General features: G+C 42.1%; 1 protein-coding gene across 5 annotated transcripts in view; it reads left to right on the forward strand.

Annotated features, from left to right (window-relative positions):
- The window catches only part of PDZRN4 (PDZ domain containing ring finger 4), a 940,417-nt gene that overhangs the window by 879,756 nt on the left and 44,717 nt on the right, over positions 1-15,944 (forward strand). The window lies entirely within an intron of this gene.

A 15,944-nucleotide genomic window follows, 5' to 3' on the forward strand; every position in this document is an offset into this window, starting at 1 on the left:
TCTGACCATAAACTAGCAACAATACAATAAGATGATATTCTAATTTATATACATAAAGGTGAATTTTAAAAGCCTGAAGCACCCTGAAATAAGGGGATGTGTGAATATGTTGGGCTCATGCATGCTAAGCAGATATTAAAAGCCACCCAGATAAGAAACTGATTTTAAAAGCCCTACGCGCACGGGGCTATTTTCCTAAAACCCGGCGATGTGTCTGTCCCGGGGCTTTACAAAAGGGGTGGGGTGGTCTGGTGGCGGGGCCAGAGGCCTCCAGCACAGCGGCCATTTGCTGCTGTGTTGGAGGATCATGTGCCGGCAGGCTGCCGGCGCGCAACCTGCGCCTGCCTCCAGGTAGGCGCAAAAGGTAAAATAAGTATTTGGGGGTGGTTAGGTTAGGGTTAGGGGGTGGAAAGGCTGGGGAAGGGTTGGGAAGGTCAGGGTAGGGAACAGGAAAAGCCTGCAGGCATCGGGGCATGCAGGGTGCACAATTGTGCACCCCCTTGCACGCGCCGACCCCTGTTTTTATAACATGCGCACGCCTGCACGCGCATGTTATAAAATTGGGTGTATGTATGAAAATCTACCCCTAAGCGCGTAAATGCCGCTGCATGCACATCTCGGAACTTCTCAGAAAGGGGTGGGGTATGGGCAGTAGATGGGCGTTTCCAGATTTGGACCAGAAATTAGCGCATAAATACTTACACAATCTGACATGCGCCAAGGTCCCCTGCCATGTAACTTTACTTCTGCCATGGATGGCCGTGTAAGTTAAAAATAAAAGAAGACTAGACAGGTCTGCAAGGTTTTAAGGGTTGGGGCTAACTGGGGAGAGTGAAGACAATCAAACTGGGGGGAGGTGAAGCACCTATCTCTTAACTGGGTGAACTGGGGACAAACAGGTATGGCATTGCCAAGTGCCCTAAGATCCCCCGATTTATGCGGTTGACGCATGATTTATACGCGTATGCATGTGCCCACTTCAAATTTGATGCACATGTGTTCACAGCCAGGCTATTTTATAACATGCGTGCATATGCGCACTTATGTTATAAAATGGCCACATCCCTGGGTGCAGGCCAATGTATGCGCCAAATGTGCACACGCTTGCTGGTTTGAAAGTTATTATCCCTGTGTGCATAAAATGTTTCTGGATAAAAAGAGATGTCAGAGGCATTCTTGGATTGGGGCTAAACGTTTGTTGGTGAGTACACATACGGGGTAATTTTCAAAAGGATTTACATGTGTAAGTATAACTACTACATTAGCAATTTTCAAAAGCCATTTACTGGTGTAAAGTGCACTTATGCAGGCAAATTCTATGTACAATTTAATGGGCCTATATTATAGCAATTTTCAAAATCCAACTTACACAGGTAAAGTGCATATACAAGTGTAAAACCCATTTTTAAGTGTGTAATTGCTTTTGGAAATCAGGCCCATTTTGAGCATTGTCAAGTTAATTATGTGCATAAGTGCTGTCAAAAACGTAAGCTGTCCTAATATTATTTGGGTAAAATAATGTCTGTAACTTTCTCCAGGCATATTCTGTAGCAGATATGCAAATATGTCCTGCCAAATGTGGAGGTAATATTCAAAGGAGTTATGCATGTAAATGTAACATACTATCATAGCAATTTTCAAAATCCCATTTACGTGCTTAAAGTGTATTTACACCCATAAACCTATTGACAATTCAGTAGCATATATTGTAGCAATTTTCAAAAGGATACTTACATGAGTAAAGGCCATTTACACATGTGAAACCCAATTTTAAGTTTGCAGATGCTTTGAAAATCAGGCCCTATCTGTGTAAATTTACGCATGTAACTTTAACTGGATAAGTTACCCACTTGCCGGATTTTGAATATCAACCTCTCCGTTTTCAATTGTGAGCAAACCAAATCCTAAAGCCATTAGCTGAGATGTGCATTTAGGGGTATAATTACCAAATCGTGTAACATGTTAATGCACGTTACTTAATGAGGCCACCATTGTTTCTAATGGGGCTGTTTACTAAAAAGATGTGTTACTATGTAACATGGTTTGATAAATATAACACTTAATTTACAGATTTGCCAATGTATTTGTTATTTGTACAGTTTTGTTAGCATATGCACCTTTCTAAATTTAGCAACTGCTCACCTATTAATAAATGTGCAAATGGCATATAAGTGTATGAGTTGGCAAGTTATGGGGGCAATTTCAAACAGCTCAAGTAGTTACAAATTACCTGGGTGGTATTAACACATGCAACTTCTTCAGCTGTTCAAAGAAAAATTATCCATATTGTTTCTATCTGAAAAAAACAGAAAGTTTTAGGAGGATGCTATTCAGTGCTACTTAGCCAGATAAGTAGCAACGTATCCGGCTAAGTGGCGGCCGCTGAATATCCAGCTGCAATAAGTCCAGCTGTAATCACCGCTTATACAGTCACCACTTAGGGCCTCATTTTCCAAAGTTATCGCAGGCTTGCGCTGTTAGCGCAAGCCTGCAATAGCTAGCGAAAGTAGCGCAAGCCTGCGCTACTGAAATCGGGGCAGAGTCGGCCCCGGAAGAGGAGGAGTCGGGGGCGTCACCAGGGCCGACTTCGCGAGGACGGCGCGCACAGCGGAAAGGTAAGGCCCTTTTCGCTGGCTATTTCACGCCCAATAACTACATCTTCTAAAGTATCGCAGGCCTGCGATACTTTAGAAAATGAGGCCCTTAGCCAGATAAGTGGTGGGAAAGATATGGCTGGATTGGGAAGGATTTACTTATCTGATTTATTTAGCTGGATAAGTGCTGATATTCGGACTTATCCAATTAAGTTAACCAGGTAAGTTAGACCTGCTTAATAGAAGATCTAAAGTTAGCGGGATAAGATTTCTTCCTGCTAACTAGCGACTTTTATGAGGATATTCAGCAGCACAGCTGTGCTGCTCTGGCTAACTTACTTATCCAAATATGTTTCAATATTTACCTCTAAAGTGCACATGTTAAAAGCATCCATGTACTTTGCACCTGCTTTTTGTGAGGGTGGTTGAAAATCCAATATATACACATTTTTTCCTCCTTCAGTCTGAACATACACATGGGAATGCTTCTTTTTAATACAGCTAAAAGTACACAAATTATGTAACTACTGTTCTTTTAGTGGCATTTGAGGAGGGCAGTTTTCAATCTGATCATTTTTCATAGGGAAATACCTATTTACCTGATCAGTTGAAAGTTGTTATGGTAAAGTTATATCTGGCTAACTTTAGGGTAAGTATATTTTTCAACCTGACCTACCCAGCTAAGTTGAAACTCTGGCTAAAATGCCTCCATCAGCACTGATTTATATCCAGTTAAATTTTGTGCTTTTAAATCAGTTATCCAGAAAGAAATGTAGCTGGATAGCCAGGGTTTGTTCGGTTAAATCAAAATGTTACCTGAGCAAACCCTTTCAGTATTAGGAATGTGCTTTCATTTGAAATGACATAGACAATGTCATTGGCATCGTCAGTCATTTCATGATGTTTTTAAAACTTAACAATAGAAAATAAAACAAGAAGTTTGGTGTTTCTTTCTATCATTTTTAGTGCGCACTATTTGCAAATAGTATGTGCCAGTTCCTCAAACAAACATCCCAACCTGTAGTTCTCCAGAGACCCCCTGTCCCACCCCCTCCCCCATCCCACCGCTCCTGGAGGCAACCAAACTTCCTCCAAGAAAAGGTTATAGCTGTGAGAAATCCTGGTAACAGGTCTGGTCCCAGCCCTTCTCCTTTGTTAAAAATTAGCCCTCTCCCACCACGAGCCAACTTCTTTCTCACACTGTAGCCCATCTTACCAACCACCTTCCCAGACTTACCAGATCTGCCCTGATGGTCTAGTGAGGGCCAAGAGCGAACTATAATTTTGACCAGCAGCTGCCATTTCCCAAAATTGTATCAGTTAGCCCTTTGCCCCTATTGTATCAGATAGGTGCTAGTGCCATTTTGAAAAACGGCAGCTGCCAGGTCAAGAGCATAGGGTCATTCTCGACCCCCTAGTAGACCACCAAGCAGATTCGGTAAGTCTGAGGGAAGGGTCAGGAGAGTAGACTAGGGTGAGGGAGACTGGCTCCAAGGAGGGCAATTTTTTAACAAATGGGAGGAGTTTGTGTTGGAGCAGGACCTGTGACCAGAATTTCTCACAACTATATGCTTTTCTGAGTGAAGTTCGGCTGCCTCCAGGGGCGGCGGGGCGGAGGGGGGGGTGAGTGGGGGATAGAGTGTCTCTGTAGAAACCCGGGGTTTGAGAAACTTGGAGTGAAATGTTTGTCAGGTGATCACATTTTTTATTCCTTTCTATAAACCTTTTTTAGGTAACAGCAAATAGTGTGCACTATTTTCGAAAACAAAACAGAAAACCCTGAATGACACAGATATTGGCCCCCAAATGAAACAGAACAAAACAATTTTTTGGTCTGTAAACCCCTATTGAATATTGACCTCCTGGATAAATATCTTTGAAAATTGCCCTCCCCTTCAGCATTTGTTTTACTCATTTTTTATCATCAAGCCCCATATCTCTGTCCTTCCTCTACAAAATATTGTGTACTGTCCCTTATAGATTCAAACACCTACCTGGATCTTACTTATATGTACACTCTGCCTGGGTCAGGATATTTCACACCCGCTCTTCTCCCCCTTTGCAAAACCAAATATTTCTATTACAAGAAATGTATTTCACTTGGTAAATGTTCTTGAAATCAGAGTCTTGATTGTCCAATAAATATATAAAAATGTGCTATATAATAATAATGAGAGACCATATTCTCCTTGTCCCTTCGCTTTTGCTTCCCATTATTTCACATTATCAGCTTTGTGCTATCTTACTTTCATTACCATTTGGCATTAATAACTCTACCCCATAAGGAGGACATGCATAATGATTAAAGCATGGGGTTGGAGATCAGAAGTGTAACTCCCACAGCTGACAATGACTCTGTGTCCTACTCTGAGCAAGCTATTTTATTATTCATTATCAAAGTTTATCATAATTAATTAATAATAATAATGACACTTTGCCCTTCAAAATTTGCTAGACATTGCCCTTACTTATCTACTATAAGTGTGACTGGTTATATACGAGGGTAAGTCAGTAAGTAAGTAACAAACATACATGGGATTAATATTCATGAAATTTATTTAAGTGCAAAAGATGAATTATTTACTGTGAAATGTACAGAATATAGTCACAAACAGTTTTTCTGGAAAAACCAACTACTTTTCAACGTAATCGCCGCGAACATTTATACATTTGTCCCAGCGTTTGAAAAGTCTGTCAAAACTTCTGCGTAAAAGTCTTTTGGCTGGCATCGTAACCAGTGCTTCACCTCTTGTTCCACTTCTTCATCGCTGGTGAAATGTTTACCACCGAGATGGCTTTTCAGTTTGCCAAACAAGTGAAAATCTTTGGGTGCCAAATCCGGACTGTATGGTGGATGTACAAGAACTTCCCAGTGCAGGTTCGCAATTGTCTGACGAGTCTCATTTGAAGTGTGTGGTCTGGCATTATCGTGAAGAATCAGCACTCCTCTTTTTCCCAGATCTGGGCATTTTCTATGAATAGCTCCTTTAAGCTTTAATAGAGTAGCACAGTAGGAAGCCGAATTAACAGATTCACCACGCTTCTGAAAACTGGTTAAGAGTATCCCATCTCGGTCCCAAAACACAGTCAACATCACCTTTCCTGCAGAAGGCACAAGCTTGAACTTTCTCGGTGTCGGTGATAGTGGATGCTTCCACTGCATGGAATCGCGTTTCGCTTCTGGTTGATAGTGGTGCACCCACGACTCGTCACCAATAACTATACATGCCATCATTGATTCACCTTCATTTGCATAATGGCAGAGATTTTCCAAACAGACACCCATCCGGTTGTTCTTATTGTCTTCGGTCAGCTGTTTGGGAACCCATCTTGCACAGACTTTGCGAAAGTTCAATGCATCGTGCACTAAGGAATATGCTAATCCGTGAGAACACCCAATTTCTTTGGCAACTTCGTCAATTGTTACCCTCCGGTTAGCGCGAACCATCTCTTCAACCTGCTTCACAGTTGTCTCTGTCGCAATCTCTACAGGTCGAATAGGTCTGGTTTCGTCATTCATGTTGGCACGTCCTTGTGCAAATGTATCGGTCCAGTTATAAATTGCTTTACGCGAGAGACGTTTCTCTCCATATACTGGATACATTTATGAATGTCTTTTGCCACTAAGCCCTTAGCCCATAAAAATCGGACAACAGCACGTTGTTCTTCGACCGTACAATCTGTCAACACGGCAGCCATTTTCCTTGTGTACACAGCCCCTGCGCATGCACAGTTTAAATAACTATTTATGTACATAAGCACTTCTAAGGTGCTGCCATCTATGGAATTTATTTATTTATTTATTTAACATTTTTATATACCGAAATTCATGTAGCAAAGTTACATATCACTTCGGTTTACATTAGAACATTAACAAGCATTTAAGAATGCAATTACATTGAACAAGGGAGATAAACTTGGATCAAAAAGAACTGGGGAATAACGTACAATGAATAAAGTAATAAGATTCTATAGTGGAGCTAAGACCAACCTGGCTAAAGATCTAGGTGCGTAGTGGAATAATTAAAGCTCCGGTGCATGGAGCACATATTTGGATTGGTTGACTGCAGAGTTGGACTGCTAAACTGAAATATAATCTGATGGAATCTGATAGAATAGCTTGTAGGAAAGTAGGTGAGGTAAGAGGGAATTATTGGCATAAATTAAAAGTTTGTTCGAATAGCCAAGTTCCTGCTGGAGTTCTGGAGGTAGAGAGTTCCGTTGCGTGGGGCCCGCTGTGGATAGAGTTCGTTTATTTAAAGAGGTTTTGATGGGTGGGGCGAGGAGAGTATCTCTATAAGCTGCTCTCACCGGTCTGGAAGGGTATATGTTGTCGAAAAGGAATATTGAGTTCCAGTGGAATGAGCTTGTGAATGGATTTGTGTATGATTGTTAGTACTTTGTAAGTGATTCTAAACTTGATTGGGAGCCAGTGTAGGTTTCTCAAGATGGGGGTAATATGATTTCTTTTGTTGGTCTTAGTCAGAATCCTGACTGAGGCTTTTTGAAGCATTTGTAAGGGTTTTATGGTGTTAGCTGGGAGGCCGAGTAGAAGAGAATTACAATAGTCAGTTTTTGAGAAAATGATTGCTTGGAGGACTGAACGGTAGTCTTGGAAGTGGAGGAGCGGTCTCAGCCGTTTTAGGACTTGCAATTTATAGAAGCCATTCTTAGTGGTGTTATTGATAAATCTCTTTAGGTTTAGTTGATTGTCCATGATGACTCCGAGGTTTCTAACTTGAGAAGAAAAGGATGGTTGACTAGTAGGGAGTATGTTAGACATTGCATAGCTACCGTCCTGTGAGATGAGTAGTATTTCAGTTTTATTGGATTTAAGGATTAAGTTAAGGCTCATGAGCAGGTTGTTGATGGCTTGGAGGCAGTTGTTTCAGAATTCTAGTGTTTTTTGTAGAGATTCGGTAACTGGGATGAATATTTGCACGTCATCTGCGTAGATGTAGTGAGTTAATTTTAGTTTGAAGACGAGCTGGCAGAGCGGTAAAAGATAAATGTTGAAGAGGGTGGGGGATAAGGATGAGCCTTGAGGGACTCCCAGAGAAGAGCAGACTGGGTGTGATTCGTTATTGTTGATTCTGACCTTGTAAAATCTGTTCTGTAGAAAAGACTTGAACCAGCTGAGAGCAGTGCCTTTGATGCCGATATCAGATAGCCGATCCAGGAGTGTTGACTGGTTCACCGTGTCAAATGCGGCTGATAGATCGAGGAGAATGAGTAGACCGGGTTGTTTTTTATCAAGATTCAAAAGTATAGTGTCTGTTAAAGAGATTAAGAGAGCGTCTGTATTTCGGGCTTTTCGGAAGCTGAACTGAGAGGGGGCTAATATTTTGTTGTCGTCCAAGTACTCCGAAAGTTGCTTATTAACTATTTTTTCAAAGATTTTGGAAATGAAGGGGAGTTTAGCAATCGGGTGATAGTTGGCGGGTTCGTCTGGAGACAGGTTGGGTTTTTTCAAAAGTGGTTTTAGAATTGCGAGTTTCTTAGGTCAGGAACTAAGCCTTGCAATAGTGAGCAATTAATGATGTCGGCGATTGGTTTGGCGACGGTTTTTGAGATGGCAATGAGTAAGTTGGAGAGGATCGCATCTGTGGGGTGCGAGGCAGGTTTGAGCTTCTTTAGGACTGTTTCAATCTCTAAGGAGGAAGTTGGTTCGAAGGTTTCCAGACTTGAGTTCTGTTGAATATGTGAAGAGTAGGCTGGTGGAGGAAGAGGAACATTATTGGTATTTAAAGGTCTGATCAGATCGGTGATTTTTTTCTTGAAGTATGTGGCTAACTCTGAGGCTTTGCTGGCCGCTTGATCATCCGGGATGGTCATGGGGGAAGATTTGGTGAGAGACGAGACGAGAGAGAATAAAGCTTTAGAATCAAAGATGAAGTGGTGGATTTTCTGTGAGAAAAAATCCCTCTTTGTTTGGAGGATGGATATCCGGTAGCGGTGCATGAGAGATTTGTAAGCTCCCAGGTTTGATGGGGAAGAATTTTTACGCCATGCATGTTAAAATCTTCTAAGTTCTTGTTTCAGGGTTTTAAGCTGAGGGGTGTTCCAGGGTTTCCTGTTGTTTGAGTTAGAGTGGAGGGCTTTAGTAGTTAAAGGGCACGTAAGGCCTGCTACTTTCTTAGTTATTTTGATCCAGGAGGATGTGGCTGAATTAGCATCTGTGAGGTCTAGTTTGTCTAATGCAGTGGATAGATGCGGGCTAAGGGTTTCTGGGTTGCATAACTTCCTGAATTGGACTGTGGTTTTTTGTAATGGTAGGAGGATGGGTTGGATGTGCTTCAGAGTTGTAGAGATCAACCTGTGGTCCAACTAGGGGACTGGGGAGCAAGTCGTAGATGAGCCAGGGATAAAGCTTTCATTTATGAAAATTAAATCCAGTGTGTGTCCCGCTTTGTGTGTCGGACCTTTAATGATTTGTTTGAAACCCATATACTTAAGCGTGGTGAGAGAGGTTTCACAGCTGGAGGATTGAGGGGTTTTATCCACGTGGAGGTTGAAATCTCCCATTATTATAGCAGGGGTATCTGTGTTGATGTGTTTGGCTAAGAGTTCAATTAAAGGAGACGGGTCAGATTCTAGGCTTCCTGGTGAGGCATAGGTAAGGCAGATTTGCAGCTGTTTAGATTTGAATACAGCAAATTCGAGAGAGGTAGATGAGTTTGTAATCTGTAGAGACCTAGTTCTTTTTTTGTGGCTAATAACAGACCGCCGCCTCTTTTTTTTAAGTCTGGGGATAGAGAAAATGTCGTAGGCATGTGTAGGGAGTTGGTTGATTAGTGCCGTGTCTTCAGGTTTCAGCCATGTTTCGGTGATTGCGCAGCAGTCCGGGTGTAATTCTGTTAGATAGTCGTAGAGGAGATTTTTTTTAGAGAGTGATTGAGCATTAAGCAGGGTTAAGGAGAGTAGCGTGAGGCCCAGAAGTATATGACAACATTACAGATATATGTTTTATTACCGTAGTAGAGAGATTTGTGACTTACTCTCATATAAGCAACAGAAGTACTATTATAAGTATGTTGTGATATTATTTAGAATAAGAGTTCAATATAAATACAAAATATTGTCTGAAAAGAGGAAAATTTGACACAACCCTCATTAACATCAATATTCAAAATTTTCCAGTTAAATTTGGCCAAACAAACCTGGAGGTTTAAATATGTCTTCCCACTGTCCAATAAGTTTTATCCAGGTAGCTTATTTAGATAAGAAAAGAAGCCTTCCGGAGGTAGGACTTAAACTTAGCTGGGTAGCATTGATTATCCGTGCTATCTGGCTAAGTTTAGCCATCTAAGTCTATCCATGATAAGATAGGTCTAAAGTTATCTGGTTACCTGTACCCAGATAACTTTGGCCTTAACCAGATATATTAAAACATACCCCCCCCCCCCTGAAATTCTGAAATTTTATCTGGCCTTCTAAATCTACACTTTCCCTCCCATCGGTCACCCCAGCTGGAGCTCTCCTACCCTGCCTGATGCTCCCCAAATCCCCCACACCTCCAGGAGCACAGTCTGATTGTAGTACCCACACCTCCAGGAGCACAGTCTGATTGTAGTACTTCCAGCAGAGTCCAGCACTGCTTTCACAGAATGCTGATAGCATAAGCTACCAGTGTTACCATCTAGATGTTATGGGAAGTAATTGGCTGCATTCCTAAAGGTGTGGGGATATTAGGAGGTGCTGTCAGATAATATGCTGAATGTGGCTGGGATCGGTACAATTGGAGGAAGGAAGGTGGAGATTAGGAAGGGACCCCTCACTCATTCTGGAAGTTTCTTCTCTCCCCACCCAGTCTGGGCGTCCCCATTCTCTTCTTCCCCTACCCACAACCCTGGGATTCCTGCTGTCTCTTCCTATCTCTCCCCCTGCCGACCCACACCCAATCACCCTCCCCCTCCATATCTGGGAGACCCATTCTTTTCCCCTCCCCCTGCATCTCATCCTATCCAAGTCATTGTTGCAGTAGAGCCCTGCCTCTACCATCTCTTAAAACTTGCTCCTGCTTCTTCTTCAGCTCGGCTTGCCTTTCTTCCACTCACTGCTCTTCATTCATGTCTTGGTTTAGTGTTACAAAACTTGAGCTTCTTCCTCAGCTGGGCTGAATCCTCCTCACTTTCCGTCACTGCCTGCGCAGTTCATTCAGCTACTGTATAAATTGTGGGGCCATGACAGGATATGAGGAAGAATTTGCCTGTGGAAGAAGCTTTTAAGAGTTGTGCTCATAAAAATGTCCATCTGCGTGCACAAAGGGAGTAATTTTCAAAAGTGTAAAGTGCACTTGTGCAGGTAAATCCCATGGACAATTCAGTGGCATGTATTGTAGTAATTTTCAGAAACCCACTTACTCGGGTAAAGTGCATTTACACATGTAAAACACATTATTTCGCGTGTTAATGCTTTTGAAAATCAGGTCCAATAGCACATATTCGCACAACTGCTATTTTAAATCCTCAAACAAACATACGCAAGTAATGGTGTATGAATAAATTTGCTCATGTTAAAAAGGGGTGGCTGGGGCGGGACAGGAGCGTTTGGGGGCAGGGCCATCATTTGCATGAATAAGGTGCTATTTCAAAACCTGCGAATGTGATGCGTGCACAGCTACTACCTGCATATGTTTTCATTTAATTATCAGGTGAAAGTCAATATAATTCTTGATGGGCACATACTGACTGGGTGAGAGGCCTGGGAACCCTGGAAGGAGTGCAGGCTGAAGAACAGAAGGGGTTTTTGATGACCTAGAGATAGATTGTGCCAACTAGTGGATTAATTTATTTAACCGGTAATTTCCATCATGCACGCATGTTATAAAATTTGATTATTTACATGAGTAAAGACCAAGTGATAAGGAAAACAGACAAGTAACATTTTCTCATGTAAATGATTAAAATTAGGAGCACAAATATGCACGTATAGCAGATGTCTGCCACTTAGCTGGACAATTTTTTACTTATCCTTCTAAGTTGCAGCAAAACCGTCGCTTATACAGATAAACCTTAAAAACTGCTACATAGCCAAAAAGATAGCTGGATAAATCTTCAAACTTTAGTTAGCAGTCACTCTTACTTATCTGCCTATGTAGCGCTTTTCTTTTATTATCCAGCTATCTTACTTGGGGCATGATTCACTAACACATTTCTCCCATTCTGTATCTATGGGAAAATGCCTCGATGATTCAGGCCCTTAGCCGAATAAGTCTTAAACAGTGGCTAGAATCCTTAATTACATCAACGCGGTGGCAACATAACACTCCCTTTTATATAATCTGCATTGGTTTCAGATGGAGTCTAGAGTCAAATATAAAGTTGTCACAAATATGTACTATGCCGGTAACTTTGAAACAGCCATGTTGGGTGCATGTTTCCATGTACGTTGGTTCACGACAGTGGACGTAGCCATTTTATAACATATGCATGTATATGCTTGCATGGTATAAAATAAGCTGTAAACTGTCTGCAGCTGTTATGGTTGATAGGATAGGAGGGGGTTGGGAATGGGGGAGAAGTGGAAAAAGGGTGGGGAGGGTTGAGGGTCTAAACTGAAAAATCCTTGAGACCTGTACATTTAGATGTATTGTATACATATAGGGGTAGATTTTCAGAAGTACGTGCGGGCGTACATGTGCGTGCGCTACCCGGCGCATGAACACATGCACGCCCGATTTTAAACTTGCGCAGGCACGCGCAAGTTATAAAATCAGGGGTCGGCGCGCGCAAAGGGGTGCACAATTGTGCACCTTGTGCGTGCCAAGCCACGCTGCCTTCCTGCTTTCCCTACCCCCCCACCCCACCTTCCCTTCCCTTCCCCTGCCTCCCCCGTCCTTTCCCCCCTACCGTTTTCTTATTGTTTTCTCTGTTGTTAAACTTACTTCAGCCCTGGGGCTGAAGTAAGTTGCGCGCATGATCCCCAGCACAGAAGCAAATGGTCGCTGTGCCGGGAGCCTCTGACCTGCCCCTCCCCACCCCTTTTTGCAAGCCCTGGGACTTACACGCGTCCCGGGGCTTTACGCAGGTCACTGGGCCTTTTGAAAATCCGGCCCATACTGTTTTATGCAATGTGCTTCTGCCTTCAGTATAGTAGGGCATTAGGGTTGGTTTAATAAAAGTTAAATTAAAAAAAAAATGAAATCCCCATGTGTATTTGCCTGCCCTGCCCTAACCATGCCTTTCAGTCTGGGGAATTTACCTAAGCAACTGTTTAGTTATTCACCCAGAATCTGAAATAGAGTGAGTAATAAATATTTTTAAACTTAAATTTACCTGGGCAAATTCCTTTGAATATTGACTTCCCTATAACTTTTAAGATAAATTGAAACTGAACCGTTTTAAAATTTTGTATGTGAAGCCAAGTGGTTTTTGTGATTAGTATTGAATGTTGCTGTTCACGGCAAACATTATGCTGCCTCAGCCTATTGTCTGCAAAGGCTTGCCTTAGAGCCTTGACCCTTGCTGGATACTGGGTTGAACCATTTGACAGCACATCTAGTTAGTGCCTAAAATACTAGGATCTAAGACCATGAAAAGAATGAATATCACACATTGAGTCACATTTTAAGCTGAAGGTTTTCAGCTGTGATGTTGTGACAGCTATTGAATATTGACAAACCTGTTTCCCACCTCCCGCCCCCAGCCTTACAAACAAACACACCAGTCTACTCTTGTGAAGCTTATCAAACCTGTGGTGCTGCATCACCAGTGAGTTCACTGTGATAGGCAACCTAGATTCATCCTAATAATTGTCATTAATAACTAGTAATTCTGCTTTGGATGAGAATGATGATGGATGGCCTTCATACCTGTGAACTATCCAAGAAAGACTTCAGCCTAGTCCACTGTAAATGACCATTTATTACTGATATAAGTCTGTACATAAAGGGATACATTTTCAGTAAGGCACCTAACTACAAAGTTACATGCGTACAGGTAAGCCTGTACATACAAGGCAATTTTCAAACTCAAGGTGCATGCATTATGGGATAGATTTTAAAACCTAGGCGTGGGCATCCATGTGCTCGTGCTACCCGGTGCGTGCACATGGACGCCCAGTTTTATAACATGCACGGGCAGGTGTGTGCATATTATAAAATCGGGGGTCAGCGCGTGCAAGATTGTGCATCCTGCGTGTGCCAATGCCCGCGGCCTTCACCCGTTCCCTCCCAGGCCTCTCCGATTTCGGCCTGGGAGGGAACGGGTGAAGGCTCTGGATTTATGCGCGTAGGGCTTTGAAAATCTGGCCCTATGTGAAGTAAAATGGAGGTGTAAAATTAGGCACATTAGCAGCATGCCATCTACATGTGTACATTCTGCAGTGGTAAGGTATGCACTTATGCTACTACATACCCATAACAATCTACCTGATACACCTCTAGTTATATCTGGACACATTTATGCACGTTATGGTGGTAATTTTCAAAGAGTTGCATTCTTAAACATTAGCATATACTTGTGTAAGTAGCCTGTACTTTCATAATCGCTATTTTATAAAAGTGAACGGAATGTACATACTTTATGTTTTGCCTGCATATATATGCACGTAAAAAAGGTCAGTCTAGAGCCATTCCAGGGCGGGGTGAATAGTTACACACACAAGTGCTATTTTAAAAGACACAAATGAACATAAGAACATAAGAAAATGCCATACTGGGTCAGACCAAGGGTCCATCAAGCAGCATCCTGTTTCCAACAGTGGCCAATCCAGGCCATAAGAACCTGGGAGCGCACAATTCGGACGCGTAAGGCGATCCAACGATACAGTCTCCAGTTTCACGCGTCCTTAGCGCTTCTTAAAACAGACGCATAACCCTTTCCGCACACAGCATGTATATGATATGTAAATGAACGAATTAGCTGTATAATGAAGGAATTAGCTATTCCCCTCCGATACTGTGACGCTCGCTCAGATTATCTCCTTTGTAACCCGCTATTTTGCCGCGTCCTTAACCTGTTAGTTTACCACCTACCCTCTACTTGGTGTTAGTGTGGTGTTAGTGTGGTGTTCGAAAATTAAAACGGGAATAAAGTGTAAAAAATGGGGGTGATTTCGGCGCTCAAGCCCCCGTCCGGTCTCCGGTGCAGCCCCAGTCCTGTCCCCTCCTCCCGAAGCAAAAAAAAAAAAAAAAAAACCAAAAAAGTAGCAAGGCTCGGGCCTGCTACGGTAGTCCCTTCTCCCTTCTCCTCTCCTCCCGATTTCGGCGCTCAAGGCGGCCGGGTGGGTGTGCATTCATCCAGGCAGAGGGAGCCGGCGGTGAAAGCGGCCTCCAGCATACCCAAATTATACACACAATTCATAAAATACCCAACATGATCCTGGGTATTTTATGAATTGTGTGTTTAATTTGGGTATGCATGAGTAGTGTGTGAATGGAGGGTAATGCATGGGTTATGGAGTTTTAATGTATGTACCGCTTAGATAGGTGTTCCTATGTATTAGGAGAGGTTGAAAAATTGTATGAATATATTTAATAAAATAATATTGTATGGAGATTGGGTTGATATAGGTCCTCTGGTTGTGATTGTACTATATGATAAACAAGAGGCACTGCACCATTATTGTTTACCTGTTGAGTTATAAAATACACATATATCTACCATGCAACATTTGAACGTATGTATAGATATCTGCAAATATAGAATTAACTAGCCGGATAAGTCTCAAATAAAGTGCTACTTTTCTGGATAAGTAGCACTTTTTCAACTTATCTGGCTATTTTACTTAGGCAGATAATTAGCACTTTTTGAGACTTATTCAGCTAAGTGGCAGCATTTAGCAGGGTAAGTAGGAACTTATCCGGCTAAGTACTACCAAACCACTGAATTCGTACATGATGCAAAAAATGTGCATATTTTTCACATCTATTGTAAAATTATATGCATGGATAATTTATGTGAGAAAATTAAGCAGGACATATCCATCTTAGTCTCTATTTGCTTGTGTAAATTGGTAAGTTTTCTAACATGCGCATCAAGGAAATTGCCATCTTTACCAATTAGTCCACCATTTCATCCAGTCCTTCTCCAGGTCATCAAGACCCTCCTGGGTCTTCAGCCTGAACTCCCCCCAATTCACCCAGACCTCCCCACCCAGTCAATAATACAGTATAAACACATTTGATATTGCTTACACAGGATTATTAGCAGGTCAATTGCCAAATCTCCACATGTAAGTGCCTTTTAAAATAGCAACTTACACACTAGGGATGTGTTTTTGTTGGTCTTTTTAGTCCATTCATTTCATTTGTTTTGGCCTGTGTGCGTGTATCTCGCAATCAGAATGTACATGCACAAAACCAATAGTATGTGGGTATGTGGGCGCGCACCTGAATATGCGCATACC

The sequence above is a fragment of the Rhinatrema bivittatum genome, chromosome 9, assembly GCF_901001135.1.
Source record: "Rhinatrema bivittatum chromosome 9, aRhiBiv1.1, whole genome shotgun sequence".
NCBI lineage: Eukaryota > Metazoa > Chordata > Amphibia > Gymnophiona > Rhinatrematidae > Rhinatrema > Rhinatrema bivittatum.